The sequence below is a fragment of the Ambystoma mexicanum genome, chromosome 2q (assembly GCF_040938575.1).
Source record: "Ambystoma mexicanum isolate Mex_15411 chromosome 2q, UKY_AmexF1_1, whole genome shotgun sequence".
In the NCBI taxonomy this organism is placed as follows: Eukaryota; Metazoa; Chordata; class Amphibia; order Caudata; family Ambystomatidae; genus Ambystoma; species Ambystoma mexicanum.
Window position 1 is genome coordinate 1283172445 of NC_090924.1, and position 20067 is coordinate 1283192511.

Below are 20067 nucleotides of genomic sequence, written 5' to 3' on the forward strand. Positions count from 1 at the left end.
CTTCACCAGTAGCCAGTGGGGAAGCAAAAAGTCTAAATGACCACTTACAAAAAGCTATTCAGTTTGCTTTGCCAGTTGCAGCAGGCCTCCACCCCACCCCCTCCTCTCCACACGTGTGTTTGTGTTTGGTGGAATCAAGGCATTTCAGTGTGTTTGGTGGAAGCAAGGCATTTCAGTGGAAAGTAAGTTGAAAAGCTCAATTCTGGCCCTCGGTGCCTAGTTTTGTTTGTGATGATACATCTGTCAATTTATGACCTTTTAGAAAATATTTGTTAAGATCAGTTAACTCCACCTGCTATACCGCGATAACCATGATATGCCGTCATTTGGCAAGAAGGTTATCGTACCGTCATAAAACGAATACCGTGACACCCCTAGTACAGAGGGGTCTTACTAAATTGTATTTTGATAGGGTTCCTAAAATTCCTGCCCACTTCCTGCAGACGAGGCACAGTATGATTTCAGCAGGCAAAGGATACTTGTTACAGCAGCTAGGATCGGACCCTTAAACGGCTTGCTGAAGATCAATCCACTTGTAGCATGTTGCCTATATGATGAGGATGGAGAAAACCAAACCCTTAGTCGATTCATCTTTGAATTACTAAAGAAGGATTCAACTGAAACCTGGTTGAGAGTACAGACTACACCAAAGTCCTCTGCAAGAGAGGCAAGACCAAAGACTTCAAATCAAGAGGCAAGCTATTGTCCCAAACAATACTAGGGTCATATTTGGGGTGAAGTCAATGTGTGGACCAAGGCCTTACCTGCTGCATAAACACTACAGCCATCCTTCTCACTAAAGGTAGGAGCTCCTGCAGGCTCTCTCTTAGTAACCTTCCTAGCTTGGAAGTGCAGATCAAGGACTGCCCTTGCTCCTGGAGACCCTGGACCGTGTCTTCCACAGCCCATCATTCTTGTCCCAAACTGCTTGGGAGCTATATACCGAAATGGACTTGCGTGCTCCAAACTTCTTTGTGCCAAGTGCCATTGCTGCTTGGACCACATTGTGTGCTGGACCCAATTGACTAACTCAATGTTTCAATGCCCAATCACAGCCTCAGAAAGCTTTTGGAAGCCTGGGTTAACGCTGTTTAATCCCAACACAACACCTAAAAGCTATTTAAATTGTTCCTGCCCTGCTGGCCTGACAAAGGGCCCTAGTGACAATTAAGACCCTACTCAATTTTAAAGACAATCTCATTAAACTTGAACATTGCTGATTGCCTGTTTGCCCCTTGTTTTCAAACCCAGAGTGCCCCTTTATTCCAAAGTTGTTTTACTGTCTTGCACCTGAACTTGTGGGGAGGTATATCGTGATAACAGAGCTTAAATACATGTTGCCTATTTTCCCTACAATCTACCCAACACCCCTGTAAGATACATGAATACAGTTACATATAGGACTTATTTTCCACAGTATCAGAATCCCTGAGACCTTTCTGATGGGTTAATTCTGCACTCTTCCGAGAAATAAACCTAAATTCCATAACAAATGTATTAACATATTTAAAAGAGAAAATATATTTTGTTATATTACGTCATCTATATAATATATCGGTGAAAGACAGCGTATACAAGTTACAAAAAATAACTTGTGAAGTTGTCAACTAATATTAACGACACATTATTATAAAATGTAAAACAAAAAGTGTTCAGAATACACGCCGAAAAAACTACCTTTTTATATCCACTGTGCATTTACAGAATATCTCTGTGTCAGGTCTCCAAATTAATTGATGATTTATTTGTCCTTTCTATCTCTACGTGTTTCGAATAAGATTTCTTATTCAGGAGCTGAACCTCATCAACTTCCATTAATTTGTATTCAGTTATATCGCAAAATCTATTGGTACCGATTTCACACTTCCTAATTTATGTTTAATCATTTAGTATGCCTGATGCCAATATTGCCCTCCCCACAATCTTTGATGAGAGTTTAACCTATTATTCCTACAATCTGAGATCCTTTTGTGATATAAATGTCAATTCTCTCACTCTCCCTATAAATTAAATGAAGCCAACATCAGATTATTATTGTGATAGCTTTATTAATACTAAATATCTTTGCTGGTCAATGTTAAAAAAATTTAAAAAATGGTTACCTCCTCTCTTCAGATGTGATTACTTCAACTCCGATGTCAACCGATGTCTTCTTCCAGTAACGAATTCCAGTTCCCCCCCATTATGGAAAAATATCAATCTGTCAGCTCTCTTATTCTCATAGTAAATCCCTTTCAATCTCTCCCATTTTAGAAAAATGTAACCATTACTTACTTGAACAGACTTCTGCCAATGTGACTAGTCTTCATTTTAGCCGAAGTTAAAAATGTGGCTCTATTGGCGTTTTCCATATATAAATGTGCTTACGGAGCCGAAACCGGAAGTGATGAACCAGCAAAACCAGAAGTGCCGTAAATACAATTTTTGTAGTTTTTATTACCGCCAGTATCTCATACGACTATTTCATACTGCTATCTGTTCCTAAATTATTTAACCTTGTGGGCAATCCAATAAAATATTATTTATAACGTGGATTAAAATCTCACCGGTCCTAGCAAGGATCCCATTAAAAAAACATTCACACTCAAAGCCACCCATGAGATATGTTCAAAATACCTGAAACGTAACTTCTACTTGCCCGTCTCCCCGTACCCTTAGATTGGCTCAATCACTATCCATAGTATACATAAGGTTCAAACGATCCAGAGCCGTGGGTCTCTCCTCCTAGTTACAGGTCAGTAAATTCAAACTCCCTTCCAATTGATGTAAAAATCATAAAAAAGATTGGACACAAACTTAAAACCGATCTTTTCAACTAGCACCCTCATCAACGGTTTCTATTCTCAGAGAATTAGCACTTAGATGCCTGCTGGGCCGTAAGCGCTTTACAAATAACGCACAATTTTGATCTGTGGCTTTTTGTAAAATTTCATGCTAAAACACCATGATTGTTGCATGAATGGAGGCAATAAATACTGATAGTAGGATGAACGTGGTTAATCCACACAACAGACTTTTCCAATGCGCTTTATGGGTCCTCTCATAGAATAAACATATCATCATATGCTTTATTCAATGATTTGTCATTAGCAGTACATCACTGTACAAAATGAAATCACAAAAACCTCACTGTAGCTTAAAATATGCATCAATCAAATTATCTTATAAAAACAACAATTCATGTTCTTAATAACCGAACAATACACAATGAATAAAATTGCAGTAGAAAATCGGTTAAAATACGATGGGTAAAATTATGAGGTGAACTCAGAATCATAGCATTTGAAAGATCCTTAGTACTGTAAGGAAGGCATGGTATCAACAGTAAGACAGACAAGTGATCACAGTTTCAAGGGCGTTTATTGAACTTTCACAAAAACACCTATCTAAACCTAAATCTATAGATGGGAGCAAGCTACGACCATCAAATAAAAATAATTGAGTCGTAGTGGGTCTTGTCAAAATAAAGAGGCCTATACTTTAAAAACTATTGCCATCCTTACCGCTAATTTACAAATAGTGTGGGGTAATGTTCATGAAAAAGAAAGAAGTGTTCACAAAATAATATGTCAGGATGCTCCCCTCCCCACGTTTTCACGGTAAGGTGGTGCACTCTGGCTTCTTCGGCACGAGGATACAGTTCTATTTCCAGCAACAGGGCCTTCTATGCCCAAGTCTCTTTTCTCATCAAAGTCTCTTAATTCAGAGGGTCTGATGCACAAAAAATAAGATACACAGTTCTGTTCTTCTTATAAGTGTTCAACTCGGGTGCTTCTCCCTGGATCCCCCTCAGCCGGGCTCAGATCCTACTTTTTACAAACTTCAGAGAATATTTGTTTTCTTAGGTGACTCACTGTTCACCCCGGATCCCCCTCAGCCAGGCTCAGATCCATCCCCTTTTCCAATTAGTCTCCCTGAGCCGAGCTCGGACCTATTGTAATTCACCTTGGTTTATCGAAGACTTTCGAATATCCACAGGTTTAGCTTAACCCGTTGCAAGACCACTTTGATTCAAACTCGCCATTCAGTTGGATAACTAAGAGAGACCTTCGAATGAGCACCCACATGATGCCAGACCACTCTGTATATTGTAAATCTCTTGTCTTCCCCAAAGTTCATTCACTCCTTTGGTTTCCAATTATATTGGCGTCGCTCATCAACTGCGTTTCACACACTGTCCTCTTGGGGTTTCTTCATACAATGTTGCCACTTGCAACCTTGGTACAAACACAAGCTGGTTTGGTATCAGTCTCTCCGACTCACCCGCTGTGCTGTCTTTACTAGCGCTGCTTTGTTGTAGGAGCCAAGTACAGCACAGCAGCAATCATTCCTCCGCGCCTTTGTTATCGACACAGGAAAGCCCAGCGTACCTTCGGTACACATTGTAGGTTTGTTCAGCTTTAGTACCCGGTCTTATGCTTTTTACTTTTCAAGGGTCGCAAAAGTTACGGTCTTTAACGTCAAGGGTGCTTCCCTCCTTGCAACCTTCTCTGGTCCTGCCGTCGTTCTCTTGGTATTAAACTTCCATCTTTGAACTGCTGTTGCCTCGTGTCCTTTTCCTCGCTCAGAGTGTGCTTTCGTGCTCTGCCTTTTATCCGTGTGGAGAAGTTTGATGGAAGTCACGTGTGTGTAATGATCCGTAATTGCCTGACTTTGCCTGACCATTGTATTGGGACATGTTAGGTATACGGCTCTGGTGTTAGTCTGTTGTCACTCACGATGAAGTGTCCGTGAGAAAATGTTTGTCGGGAAAAGTGGTGGGAGGGGGACTGAGTTCCAGGGAACGGGATACCGCGTCTCAACATCCTGTGCCCCACTTCTATTCCCTGAAGACCCCTCATCCAGGTGATCTTCCCGCACTGATCCACCCCCAGGAATTGGATCCAAAAGCGATGGCTGTGTACTGGCCACCTGGATGACAGATCCCCGGGGACTAGCGGGTGAGACACTTTCAGGTTTCTCACAGTACTAATAAATATAGTTGTAATCAGCTCCCCTATTACTTATTTTATATGATCAGTTGTCTCCATCGTAGCCATGCTTGATGCACAAATCTGGCTACAAAATATACATCTTTGATGTTATTAGTAGACCGACATAATAAAAGCTTCCATTGGGCAGTTTATACAGGCTTTTCTAAAGAGCGGTAACAAATACGGTCTTCTTACGTCAACAAGTTTAGCACAAACAGAGAGTGCATGATAGACTTAGTACTCAGATTACAAATCGGACAGCTTTGCAAAGATTGGTCTTTCTAGCTACTCATAAATTTAGCAGTCCTGAGAGTGCATGTTCCGAGTTCCAGGAACAGACTACGTGCATAAACGGGTGTTACAAAATCCAAAATAGCTCTCAAAGCCTTGCCTCGTAGAAATAGATATATTCGCTGGATCGTCCCAAATGGCTTCTGAATCCAAGCATTTCAGTTTTTTTTTTTTACATGGGTCAATGACTGCCCACCCAATGAATTTAATCAGGCTAAGGTTGCATCTCATAACCTTGTTAGATCTGCAGATGCCCATTGTCCGATCCAATAAAAAAAAAAGAAATCGGTTTCAAGACTAGCTGGGTGGTAATTGCACCTAAACCACATTCTATCTGCAGAAGTACGTTCGGGAAACTCTTCAGGAGACGCAATACGTTTTTTATAAACATTCTCGATGGTCTCGAATTGGTGTCCATTGCAATTCCCCCACCGTTCCCGTCCATACAGAGAAGCCGGGACAGATTGGATTTTGTAAATGTTAAGGGCTGGGGAAAACATCCTTTCACCATGTTTGACATTACATTTCCTTTCTCCCTCATTATGTTTGGCCAGGACAACCTTTTATTTGCTCATCTGCAGAGACCAGGTACCACCTTCAGCAAATATAACCACAGATAAACGTAATATGGGTATTGTTCCAATTCAACCCCTTCGTTTTCATGGAGCATGCACATGGTTTGGTTTTTGTTGGTCTATAAACCATGACCTTTGTTTTGGATTTATTTAACTTCAAACCAAGGTGAGAGAAATTAGTAACAAAACAATTTAAGCTACGCCAAAGCCCCATTGGGGAGGTTGCCAAAAACACAGCATCATCCACAAAAAATAATGCCAGGACAAAACCATTGCAATTTTCCAGGGGGTTGAGCTCACCATTAGTACACTCTTCTAGTAAGGCCAAAGTAACTTCCTTTATAAATCGAGAAAACAGGAGTGGCGCAAGTACACAACCTTGGCGTAAACCTCTATATACCTTAAATTCTTTGTTGCATTCTCCCACAATTCCCCACCTTTCCACTGCTGGATTTTTACTGTACAATTGCCGAATTAGTTACCAATTCTACTGGTAGACCACGCCTAATCAGGATCTGCCATAACCAATCCTTAGGGACCAGATCAAAAGTAGCCTGGAGGTTCACAAACACAGTGTAGACCCACATTCTTCTCAAATCTGTATATTTTTAGAGGACGAAAAACAGCCGCAAGCACTGGTCTACAGTGCCTAACCCTCTACTTGACAAACTAGGTTTTTTGAGTTCACCCACTGTTGCAAGTGGTCTAAAGTCACCTTGGCGTATACTTTGCCTGTTTGGTCCAGCAAGGATATCGGCCTATAATTGCATTCTAGTCCTTTATCACCTTTTTGTATATGGGCACAATCAAGGCCTTCCACCAAGATTCTGGGACTTGCTTTAGCTTGACAATTGACGTGAATAGTTTTAGCAAAACTGGTACCCATATGTCTGGTTTGTCTTTCATCATATCCACAGGGATCCAGTCAGGACCAGGGGCTTATGACTTTTTGCGTTTAAAATTGCACGATTCACCTCGTCCAGTGATGCTACAATAGTAAAAGCAGTACCCTCCAGCCTCTCCAACATCTCCCCTGTTTTGCTTGCTTCATCCAAAATCTGATAACATCTATACAGCGCTGTAAAGTGACTCGACTAATCTTCAGGTGGAATAAAAGAGTGTAGCCTGTTATCATGAATTTTCTTATTATCCGCGACAAGAGACCAAAAGGTTTTAGAGTCTCGCAAGATGGCTGCCTCCTAAAATTCACCCCACTTAAGTCTGGAGTAACCTTTTTTCTCCCGTAGTATTGGTTTATCTGAATTTCTACAGGAGCGTAATTCATCCTTATCAAGTTTACCATCTTTAGAGAGCCAGTGAAGCAGTGCTCTCTTAAACACTTCAATCGTCATCATACCAGGGGCAACTTTCTTCTTCCCTTTTGTTGCAGCTGTCAATTTGATGAAATATGGCGCTAAACCCTATACTAGGTGGTCATATGATGCCATGATCTCCCTCTCGCTGCATTGGGATTCACAAAAATTAGGGATGTCCTCCAAGGCATCACCGTAAATCGATTGCTTTAAGCCTACAGTCACTATGTGATCCCACTTAACTGCGCGCCTACCACTACCCGTGATCATGAGTGGTACAGATGACTCCTTTTGGGCTGCCAATTTGCTGTCTAATCTTAGCACCAATTGTAGAGGTTTATGGTCACTATCTTTGATCCACGATAGTGCACTCCTCTAAAAGTTCCCAATCATGTAACAGAACCAAGATGTTTTTATTTTTTAAAATTTTTTATATGGTTTATTACAAACCTTTAAAAAAAGAGATATGTATAGAAAACAGTTATGTCACACTTATTTCAGCTAAAACCACCACCACAATTGACCAAAAACAAAAAAAAACAATCTGCAGCTCTATTCAGTTTACATTGAGGTTTTTTAAATGACAAATGACTTTTCATTAAATCTTTTAACAATAACTTCCAAGAAAGATGATAATGCAATCGTTCGTTTCTTTTGAGTCTTCATAACAGAGCCCACAGATGGTCGACACTCAATGTTTGATGATCACCCGGAACCCTGCCCAAGTGAATAGTTCTCGCAATGCAGAACAATATAGAGTCAAATGCTTTAAGGACTCTAGTTTGATATTACATAGGCGACATTTGTTATCTTTTGGCGAACCCATGTCCCAAAGTGCCATTACTTCCTTAGTTTTAAAGGCATTCAGATGAAATTTCAGAATTAAGTCTCTCAGACGTTTATCTGGAAATTTTACTTGATACTTCTGGATTTCGTTACTTTTTTTGCTTCTAGTGGAGACAAAAGCATCAGTTTTTGTTTGCGTCCAAGTTCGCCAGTTTCATGCCAGTCTTGTTGAAAAAAGTGTTTCCTTAACTTTATTCGGATTTGTATGAAGCGTTTCCATCTCTATGTCATAGTGCTCCATTTCTTGCTTACATCGTGTCATCCACTGTGCAAGCATATTGGACTTGTCTAGGCCAAATGAGGACTGCAGAATCTCCTGCAAAAATGAGGAAATCCAGTCACATGCTTTGGTTGAGAAGTGGGCTGATGCAGTGAGATGGTGGCAGAGTTTTAAGCTCTACCAAATTGAAGGCCGCCGAGAGGTCTAGAAGCAGGAGGAGAGCTGGTTTGCCTGCGTCCCTTAGGTTGTCCATTTGATTTTTTAGGTCAAGTTTAGGTCAAGTTTTTAGGTAATAGATACACTTGGCGAAGCCTCGATCTCCTCTATGTCGACTATATCTTCATATAAAGACAGTCATTATTTCATTTAGAAGTTATTCATCAGACTGTCCTATAGGTTGTGGATTTGTTGTTTGAATGTGCGCTTGCATCTTTTCAGTATTTTTTGCAACTGGGTCAAGACATCCAGTATTCACAGTTAAGTTTACCAGTTTAATATTTCGAAGGAACTTCCTTTAGCTGTTGTTAACACAGTTCTTTTTGGCTTGATTTTTGGACTTCTTAACTTCAGGTGCTTTCACTGTATTCTTTTGTTCAGTCTGTTTCCCAGATCCAAAAATAGGGAAAAGGTATCCATTGCTCCTTTGGTTAGGTCGATACGGTTCGTCTGTGGTTGTGAGATTCAGCAGACCCGACTCCCGCTTTTTGAAGTAGAGGGCTTATCCTGGATGTCGAGTCCCGCTTTTAATTTCTGTGGACTAAGTTGAATTACTGAATTGTCAGGTTCTACTTGATCATTTTGCAAGTTACATCTGTTGTCATATGTATCGTTCTGATCAGGCGTTGTTACGGGTTCCTGAGTTGGTACCTCATTAGACTCCAACACAAGATGGGCCACCAATGAGTTTGCAGGCAACGGCTCTATTTGAGCAGTAAGAGGGAGAGTCTCGTTGATAGATCGTGTACTCCAATCAGGGCCTGCCATGAGTGTTTGACTACTTTTGTTAGGATGGTGACAACAGCCTCCCGGCTGCGAAGAGGCCGATTGTATAGTAGATACCTCTTGCTTATGTTTTAACAGACCTATAGCTTCAGGTGCTACTTCCGCCAGGAGTTTTTTGTCCTCGCTGTTCCGTTTTTGCTCTGCCAAAACTTTCAGAGAGTGCTCCATGTTTTTATGTATGTCGAGGGTTCTTGAGACAGAGTTGTCATTTTCCATTTTTGCCATTTTGGCGTTCAAAAGAGCATTCAGGGTACTTAAATCTTTTAAGTTTTCATTCAGATGTTCGTGCATCTTCAAGAAAGGTGCTAATGTGATGGTGATTGCTGACATTAAAATTGGTTGCAGCTCTTTCAAAACCGTGTCACCCACTGCTTCCAAGTCTTTCTTGCTACCCTTAGATCGTAAAAGGGCAGTAGAGAAAGAACGCCTGACTTTTGGAAAGTCGGTTCTGCAAAAGAGGAATCTGATGAATATTAATTTGGAGAGGATTCGGCACAGGTAACACGTGGTGGAAAAAGCAGCGTATTAGACTTGTTAGCGGGCAAATGTTTACACATGGAATCGTGCCTACTTTGAGTGTTAGCCAGATCATTTACGCTTCTTGTCTGAGAGCAGTTTAGGCGAGGCGAACGGCTCAGTTCAATTCTCCTCCATTTTAGGGCACCACTTGGCCATTTGTTCCCAGAGCGTGCACAAAGTGATGGCCTCTCAATATTACCAGGCGTGTGATCTTTACGTGGCATAAGTTCGTCACTTTCTGCAAAGTTCAAAGTTTTAGTTAAGTTCTTTGTCCCTATGTAAAATTTGGAGAAAATAAAGCTCAAAAGGGAAGCACATGGGGGCATCCATTTTGTGAAATGGATGCCCGCCGCTGTGCTTGTTTTGGCTTTTGCGGCACTAATGAAGGAAAAGCCAGCCAGCTGTAGTAAACAAAACTACCACTGGGTGGCTTTTCCTTCATTGGTGCCCGGACTCGGAGGACGTAGACCGGAGACTACAGGCAGAAAAGCTGCAGCTGCATCTCGGTAAGTGCTATTTTTTTAATAAAATAAGCACTAGCTGCGTTTTTTTTTCTACGTTTTCCGGGCTAGAGGAGCCCGGAAAACTTAGAAATAAAACTGCAGCTTTAAAAACGTTATGTTTGCTCCCGTGGGGGGCCCGAAAGCCCCAAATGGGAAAGCAGCTTTAGGCAGAAACGCAACACGGTTGTGTTTGAAAACGCTGCGGTTTTTCTTTCCAAGTTTCTCAGGCTCCTCCGTGCCGGAGGAGTCTGAGAAACTTGGAAAGAAAAAACGCAGCGTTTTCAAACATAATAACGTTGTATTTATGTTTGCGGTAGATTCAAAAGCTACCGCAAACATAAATACAACGTTTTTAAAGCTGCAGTTTTATTTCTAATTTTTCCGGGCTCCTCTAGCCCGGAAAACGTAGAAAAAAAAACGCAGCTAGTGCTTATTTTAAAAAAAAAAAATAGCACTTACCGAGATGCAGCTGCAGCTTTTCTGCCTGTAGTCTCCGGTCTGCGTCCTCCGAGTCCCGGCACCAATGAAAGAAAAGCCACCCAATGGTAGCTTTTGTTTACTACAGCTAGCTGGCTTTTCCTTCATTAGTGCCGCAAAAGCAAGCACAGGCGGGCAATCCATTTCACAAAATGGATGCCCCCATGTGCTTCCTTTTTAAAATTTTGAGCTTCATTTTCTCAAAATTTTACACAGGGACTTAAAAAAAAAATGGCAATCGATTTTTTCTATTATTGGCCATCTTTTTTTGCAATAAAAATGTTTGGGCGAACCATTCCTTTAAGTACAGAATTTATCTGAGTAAGGTCTGACAATAATTTGTTCACCACATCAAGGGACTTTCTACGTTTGATGATGACAGTCCGGTTGACTGCTCGCACATAGTGTTTGCTCTAATGATGATGATTGTTTTTGAAACCGGTCCATCAGAGGAGTAGCAATTTTGGGATCATTCAATTGTGAGGCATTTAAGGGGACCGTCTCAAACGAGTCATAGAAAACAGAGCTCGGCCTTTGTTTTTTTCTTCTTCTGTAAATATCCCTCCAAGCGAGCTATTTGCCTCGCAGGGGTTCCGTGTCCTCGTGTCTCCTTTTGGGTTAATGGGATGTGTGATTGGAGGGCTCTCTGGGCACACGGAGCTTGCAGCGCAGTTCCTAGTAACGATGCAACCACTTGCGTTGTTATTACTGTTGGAGCAGCAGTCATGCCGATCCAACCCACACACACCTTGTCCCACGCCCTGCGGCCGCGCAGCAAGCTGCGACCAGGGCCTCGCCTCCGCCAACAGAGTCTCCGCCCACCAAGCCACTCAGCTCGCACACTGCTGCAGGCGCCATGTGCAGAGACACCAGAGAAACCGCAGGCACAGACCGCAGTGCTGGGCAGGATCCAGAGGCCGTCAGCCCCCGGTAAACATTTCCACAAATCCTCCACGCAAGAAGGTGCAGAGGAAAAACCGTACCCCCACCACCATACGCCGGGACCTCAGACTGTGGGGCTATCTGCTCCGATGTTGTAAGATTGGCGGGTGCGCTGGCGGGTTGAGACAGTGTTGGGCTTCAATTATCGCTGCACCAGGCAATGTTGAGTGGTCATTCAGCCGGTTTGGGACTAATTGTGCACAATGTTCCAAAGTTTGAGTTCTGGCTTTAGGAAGGAGTAAAGATGAGAGTGCACCAGACGCATCTCTCACAAGTTTGGGGGAAGCACCGAGTACGACATTGGAGGAGCATGGCTTTAGATTTAGCATATGTATATCTTTTATGCTCACACTTTCACTTACTTGTAGTCCAGCACTCAGCTCTTCTGTGTCGCTGTGCAGTTGCATGTGTAGATGGCAGCGTATTGGGGCTGTGATGCTGTAGATTTTACCGCTGAGCCTGGCGCCTTTGTTTTGACCACTGGCTCTGAAGTGGCACGCAGTCAAGTTTGGCTCTGCATCTTTTCACCACTCACCCAAGCTCTCCCAAGACTCCTAATACTCTGGTCTACTCCGCGTCCGCTCCACGGAGGACCCTGTGTCTTAACTGATAGGCTCTGCCTCCTTGCATCTCCATGCAAATAGATATGGAACAGTTACTGCTCCACTCTTCACACTGTAGACTCCTAAGACTCTACTAGATGTAGTCTATCAGCGAGGAACAATCGGTTATAAAAAATGTACAGCCCCCTCCAGGAATCGCCTTTACTCCTTCCATTACATGCCCTTAAGTCTAAGCCATACAAGACCTGAGCAGTCTCCAAGGCATATTAATGGGCCTGTTTAGGGGGAGTTGTCACGAACATAAGGATGCCCCACTCTTGATCAATCTCGACCCCTAGTTGCTCCAACTCTCTTAATGGTTCAAATTGGAGGTTGAGATCACCCCCGACTACAATATGCAACTTATCTTATGGAGACGAGTGCCAGGTTGTTATAGGCTCCTGAAGTAATAGTACTGTTTCCATTTGGTGTATTAAACAAATTAAATATGAGCAAGATATTTCCCTCTATTTTTGTCAGTAACTAATTGGGGGTCTGGCATACTATCTCGACATAGCTCAGCAACCCATCCTGAGTCGCTGGCTGGGTAAGAAGCCCCCTCACCCGAAAGTCTCCCCCTATAGCCCTTAAGCGCCATGGTATATGATTTATACCCACGAATATTAATTCTGGTTAAAGCCCAGGTTTCCCGAATACAGATAATCTCACACCTGTAGATCAATTTGAGCCTTGCTTGGTCCTTTAGGTGCCTCCTAATGCCTGCAGAGATCCAAGATAATATCTCTGTTCCCCTTGACTTGCCTATTTCCACTGGGGTTGGTACTCTCGGGCCAGAGGAGAAGGGAATCAATCAACCCCCTCCAGGTCTACCTCTCAATCAACCTCCTGTGGGAGCAGTACACCCCCGCCCCTCTAGTTCTTGATGGATCAATGGCCCCCCAGTATCACCCCGATATCCACCATAGGGAGACAGCCTCAAGGAGATGCTGGTTTCCCTAGGGGGAATAGGTTGCCTCTATGGCTAACAGCCCCTGTGCCAAGGCCTCGTCCCTTAATGTTAGTTGAACGTAATCGGCATGGCCCTGTGGCATAGCACCCCAGGTACAATGGACAATGTCATCTCTTATAACAGAGGCAAAACCCCTAACATACTGTATCCAGTGAAGGCTTTTATTTGTCAGGGTTAGTTCAATCTCATATGATCCTGGCCTTAATTTCAGGGCGTTACACATAAAAATAAGTGCCCTCCTGTTGAACCTATTAGTCCCAACCTGTTCATTAATAGGGATAATTGCCTGGGATGTGACGTTTGACGCTGGGTGCCGCCTTTTGGGGTCCGTATATTGGGCGGGTGACTGGTGTCCGAGTAGCTGGGACAACTTGATGGTTCCCCAAATAAGTGGCACTCCAGATTCTTCATGGCTCTTACATTCTCAGTGCTCCCCTACCTAGGTATCATTACTATCGACAGCACACACATTAATTTGGACTCGAGTTGGAGCCAAATCTATTGCAGATGTCCGTTTCTCACCCAAGACGAAAACATTTCGTCAAACGGTAACACTCAGAGATCGTCAAAATGATCCATCTGGACAAGGTCTGTTTGGAAACAGCCTGACCCAAACGCCTTCCAGCATAAACAACAAAGAGCTGATCGTCTACTCTGACCCAGGACATCCATGAGAGATAGAAACTCAAAGCAAACCTAGGGTCCACCCTATGGAGCCTCTCCTCTTCCTTGCCAGGATGTGGAGGAGGATAAAACGCCGGAAGAATCACCTTCTGGCTCAAATGGAATTCCGACACAACCTTCGGAAGAAAAGAAGGCCGTACCCGCAGGACAACCCTGTCCTCAGATGAGAGCTTACATATGGACAGCGCCGCCAGGTAACCCGTAATGGTACCCACTTGCAGGCCCTTGTGGGCTAAGGAAAGCAAAAAAGACAAAACCAAAGGAATGGAAAATTGGAAAGGATCCACATTCTGTACCCTGCACCAGTCACAGAGCTTTCTCCAACGGCAACGGTACAGGGATTTCGTTGCGGGCCTTCTAGCCCAAAGCAACAACTCCATCACGTCTTCGGGGAGGTCCCAATCCTTATACCTCAACCTTTCAGATACCAAGTATGAAGGCTGACGGACTTGACCTCTGGATGGAGAACCCGACCCCTCTCCCATGAGAACAGATCGTCTTGATAGGGAAGACGGTGTGGAGGGCAGATGGACATGTCTAGAAGGTCCGGGTACCACGCTCACCTGGACCATGCCCGAGCAATGAGGATCATTTGGGAACCGAACCTCCGCAACACTTGCTGAATGTCGGGGACGGGATGAAACGCATACAGCAGTGGGAAGGACCACTCCACTAGGAACGCGTCCCCTAAGGCTCCTCTTGGAGGAAATTCCTGCAAGCAGAATCTCTCGCACTTCCGGTTGACACTGGTGGCGAAGAGATCCACTTGTGGGGTTCCCCAAAGTGAAAATATCTCCAAAAGAACTTCCTGAGCCAGCTCCCACTCGTGAGAGACCGTGCTCTGCCTGCTCAGAGTGTCCACCGCTGCGTTTTCGTCTCCGGCCAGATGAACCGCAGAGATCGAAATTTCCTGCTGGATGGCCCAGAACCAGAGCTGCGTTGCCTCCCTGCACAACAGGAGTGACCCTGCCCCCCTTTTTTGTTGAGGTAGTGCATGGCCACTGTATTGTCCGTCATAATCAGGACATTCTTCCCCCGCACAGACGGCAGAAAAGCCTTCAGGGCTAGCCTGACGACCTTCAGCTCTAACAAATTGATGTGGAGTCTGGACTCCGATGGAGACCAACGACTGCTGGCTGTCAACTCGTTGGCATGAGCTCCCCAAACCTGTAAGGGACGATCGTCACCTCCGGCCATGGTTGCCAAAATGGTGCACCCTTCATCAGATTGCCTTCGATGGTCCACCATAGAACATCCTGGGCAACCGAGGTTGGAATCTGAACGGGATCTGACATCCTGCCGGCGAATTACGACCACTGCATCTTGAGAGCCCACTGCAGAGATCTCATCCGCAGCCTGCCCTCTGGCACCAGGAAAATGCAGGATGCCATGAGGCCGAGCAACCTCAAGAACTCGAATGCCGGGAGACTCTGGGCAGGTTGAAACTTGTCCACCATCTGCAGAATGTGATAAGTCCTCACCTGGGGAAGCGAACACTGCCACAGGGATGTGTCGAGCACTGCTCCGATGTATTCGAGCCGCTGGGTAGGTGTCAAATGTGACTGCTTTAAATTGAGGGAGAAGCCCAGCTTGTGAAGGGAGTGGCAGGTGACGGACAGATGATCCAGGGCTTGCTCGGGAGAGCGTGCCCGGATCAACCAATCGTCCAGGTAGGGGGAGACGTGAATCCCCCGTTTCCTGAGATACGCTGCCACCACCACCAGCTTGGTGAAGACCCTCGGGGCGGAGGTCAATCATAACGGCAGGACCCGAAACTGAAAATGCGAGTCACCAACCGCGAACCTCAGTTACTTCCTGTACTTGGGATGAATCGGCACATGAAAGTAAGCATTACTGAGGTCGAGAGACACCAACCAATCCTGAAGTTAAAGGGCCTGGAAGACTTGAGAAAGAGTTACCATCTTGAACTTGTCCTTTCTGAGGAGCTTGTTCAACCAACGCAAGTCCATGATTCCCTTGTCCTTTTTTTCGGAATAAAAAAATAAGGGGAATACCATCTCTTGTTCCTCTCCGCTATAGGCACCAGTTCTATGGCGCCTTTCTCCAGCAGGGATAGGATTTCCTGCGCAAGGAGCGGATCTGGACGCTTCAAAGAGAGCTTCCCCGGTGGATTGTCGTGAGGCCTCACTAAGAAAGGAAAGACATTAGCCGTGGGCTATGATCTTCAGAACCCACACATCTGAAGTAATGGCTCGCCATTCTCCAAGATGCTGCACAAGTCTGCCCCCAACCGGCGAACCATGGGACATGGCCCCATGACTGAGCGGACGCGGCAGTGCCTGAGGGCAAAGAGGCAACTGCCCGAGCGGCTTTGTCACCACGAGTACCTTGCTTTCCACCTCTGGTACTCCTCCGGTGGCCCCTTTGACTGGCAGCTCCTCTCGATCTACCAAAGGTAGAGTAGTACCGAAAGGAACCTCCCATCCATTGCTGTCCCCTAGGACGAAAAGGCTGAGGTTGACATACTGCAGCGCTCAAAGACTTTGCTACAGCTTTGGAGGTCTGCAACCTCTCAAGGCTCTCATCATCTTGCTGCCAAACAGATGAACTCCATCAAAGGGCATGCTCGTAGCCATGGACCGGCTAACAGTCTGCCGTGTCCAAACCCGACTGAACGGATTCGCACATGGTATCCTTGCCGTCTTGCACTAGGGCTAGAAAACCATCCCGTTCTTCCCCTTCGGGAATATGCTCAGCCGCCAAAGATGCACAGTTCCACAGAGTGTGAGTGAATCTCCCCAAGGCACAAGTGGAGTTGGCCGACTTAAACGCCATACCCCCAGATGAAAATACCTTCTTCGCCCAACCATCAAAGCGCTTATCGTCCCTATCAGGAGGGATGGTAAGGTACGCAGCCTGCTTCGAGGGGGCCATAGCCGCCTGCACCACCAAACTCTCCGGAGTAGGGTGCGTCGATAAGTAGCAGGGGTCACTACTGGCCGGGCAGTATTTTATCTGAAGAGACTTATTAACTGCCAGGAGACTCTCTGGAGCAGTCCAAGCCGCCGCCACCCTCCTTTGCAAAGCCATGTGAAACGGCAACACCGGGTCAGTGAGTGAACCTTGGTCCAGGATGTCCGTCAGATCATCCTGATCAAAATCAACAGGTGGAGCAGACCACCCCAAGTATTCAGTCACCCTTGACATGAGACGCCTATAGGAGGATTCGGCATGCGTCCCAGGCTCCGGCCTGCCAAACTCCACCTCCGGAGGTGTGTCAAGAACACTGGCATCATGCAAGGACTGACGGAGTTCCGCCATCTGACTGTGCTCCGACAAAAGGTCATCAGGGACATCAGGAGGCACAGCCATCTCATCAGACCCTTCCTCCACCTCTGAAATATATTCCAAAGGTTGGAACACATCTATTCTGGGAGGAGGAACAGAATAGGGCTCAAAAACAGGACTCACAGACTTACTGAGAGCCTTCCTCGGAGGTTCCACAGCCCTCCGGGGCACCTGCAGCAAATCCTCCACAAAAGGCGCCGAGGGAATCGGCATAGACGCCGACCGAAGCGCTGATAGCATCAATGACTTCTTCGAGGGCGGAGCCCCGAGAGAGTCCCTCGACGGATACTGCGCCGATGGCGTCGACGCCTTCTTCGAAGGATTCACAGGTTTCAACGGTCTCAATGGCGTCGAGGACCGGGACCTGGCATGGCTATGGCGATCTCCCTTGTCCGAGCCGGACCTCGACAGCTCCCGACAACCTCCCGAGCCCGAAGGCGTGCGAGTGGTGAACCAAGCCCGTTCCCTGCTGGCTTCTTTCGAAGGCGCGGATGGAACTGTGCCTTGCGATTCAAAAAACACCATCTGCTGGCGGAATGCATCCCATTCGGCCGGCGACAAAGACTTGGTGGGACAAGTCAACCGTCTGGCAGAGTCATCCTCCGAAGAGGACAGGGAAGGCGACCAGTGACAGCGCATCCTAGAATGCCTCGACGAGGCAAAGGAATGGAGGGAACCACTCCTAGACTGAGACCCCCTGGATTTTCCCCGACGCGGAGATTAGTATCACCAGTTCAACAACGGAGCTTCCGACCCAGCCACCCTCCACTACTCACATTCCCCAGTTCAACTTCCATAAAGTCACTACCAAAGAGGTTGAAAAGGTTATCCTCATACTCAAACCTTCAAACTGCCAGGGAGACCTGTGTCCTGCACAATTGATAAAGGATGCGGCGCGTGAACTTGCACCTTTCATTACCAAATTAATAAATGTCTCCTTCACCACCAATACTATACCCAATAACCTGAAACAAGCGTGGGTCTTCCCCCTCCTTACAAAACCTAGCCTATATCCCGCGACTCCTACGAACTACCGCCCTATTACTACAGTACCATTCTTACTTAAAATCCTTGACAAAACAGCATATCAACAAATTCAATATTACCTCGAACACTTTCACCTTCTAGGAGTCCGACAGTCCGGCTTCAGCCATGGCACGGCACCGAAACTGCTCTCCTGTATCTCAAGACCCAGATAGACGAGCTGAGAGACAAGGGAAAGACTGCATTACTGCTACTTCTTGATCTCTCAGCCGCCTTTGACTTAGTTGACCACGAGATTCTCTGCAATCACCTACAATCAGCAGCCCACTTCTCTCGAGAGGCAACCGACTGGATCCAATCCTTTCTCATAAACCGCACTATGAGAGTATTCTCCCCTTTAGCAGCTGCCGACCCCACACCTATTACCTGTGGCGTACCCCAAGGCTCCTGCGTCTCCCCCACCTTGTACAACATCTTTACAAAGCCCCTTTTCGACGATCTAGATGGTCTGGGTATCACCTACACTAATTATGCAGATGATACCCAGATCCTCATCCCGCTGACGGGGGACTACGACAAGGATGTGGCCTTTGTAAATAGAGTGTACCTCATCATTCAGGCATGGATGGCCACACACGGTCTATGCCTGAATGATGACAAAACAGAACTCCTCATTCTCGGCACCTCCTCTAACCTTACCAAACTAGGCCCAAATTACTCCTCCCTTGTAATCGACAACAACAAGATTACAGTAGCCAAAGAGGTCAAAACTCTTGGCTTCTACCTAGACTCGACACTCACCTTCTCAAAACAAGTAAATGCTATGGCATCCGCCACAGCATATACATGCAAACTTATTAGAGCAGCCAAACCCTTCCTCTCATCGTCCAACTGCATTACACTAGCCAGAGCATTAATATTGTCCAAATTGGATTATTGCAATGCCTTATATGTAGGTTGCAATAAATATATCACCAATAAATCCAAATCCTCCAAAATAATGCTCTAAGATTCCGCCTTGAGCATCCCGAAAAAAGCACATATCTCGGATACTAGAAGATGTGTCAACTGGCTATCTACTAAAGACAAAATCTTCCTCAAATATGTGTCCTTGAAGCATAAGTGCCTCCACCAGGCAGCCCCTCAGTACCAGACCCATCTCCTCCCGACCATCCAGAAAGGCCAATTCCAACCTCCTCCTTGTGCCCAGATTCAAACGGATGATGTCTGGGGGAATAGTTTCCCTGTCAAAGCAGCTCAATGTTGGAACTCACTACCTCCAGCACTCAGGGATGACCTGCGGTACCTACAATTTAGGTCCATGACTATCCACTGGCTCAAGGAACATGATTTTTAATACACTACTAGGCCGTGCCTTACCACAAATCCTAAAAATCTCATACACTAATGCTTACCTTGGCCTATTAGAGGCTACTTGTTTGATTACCTGTATATATTGTATACCTTGTGTGTGTGTTACTTGATTGTCCATTAATGTCAAGGTGCTTCCAGCAATGTAACCTCTGCTGGACCTACCTCTGTTGCTATGTAACTAAGTTTTTACAATCCTCTTGTCACTTTTTGCACCTTGTTACCCTTTGGGTTAGGTGCGCACTATAAATAAACAAACAAACATTTCAAGGATAGTGACTAAAAGGGCATAAACTAAGTAACATGGAATTCAGTATCTGGCTAGTTCAGCTTATATTCATCAACAACATTTTGAAATCCTGTCAGAAATCGAGCACAGATTGGGAAAGAATAATGCCATTTGCTATATGATTAAGTCCTTGAACTCACAACTCAGATCTCCTAAACCCACCGTTCAGACAGGCACGTTCTCAGAAATAACAGTCG

General features: G+C 45.3%; 1 protein-coding gene across 2 annotated transcripts in view; it reads right to left on the bottom strand.

The window, feature by feature from the left end:
- The window catches only part of TOPBP1 (DNA topoisomerase II binding protein 1), a 1370800-nt gene that overhangs the window by 456038 nt on the left and 894695 nt on the right, over window positions 1-20067 (bottom strand). The gene's annotated exons all lie outside the window — the stretch shown is intronic.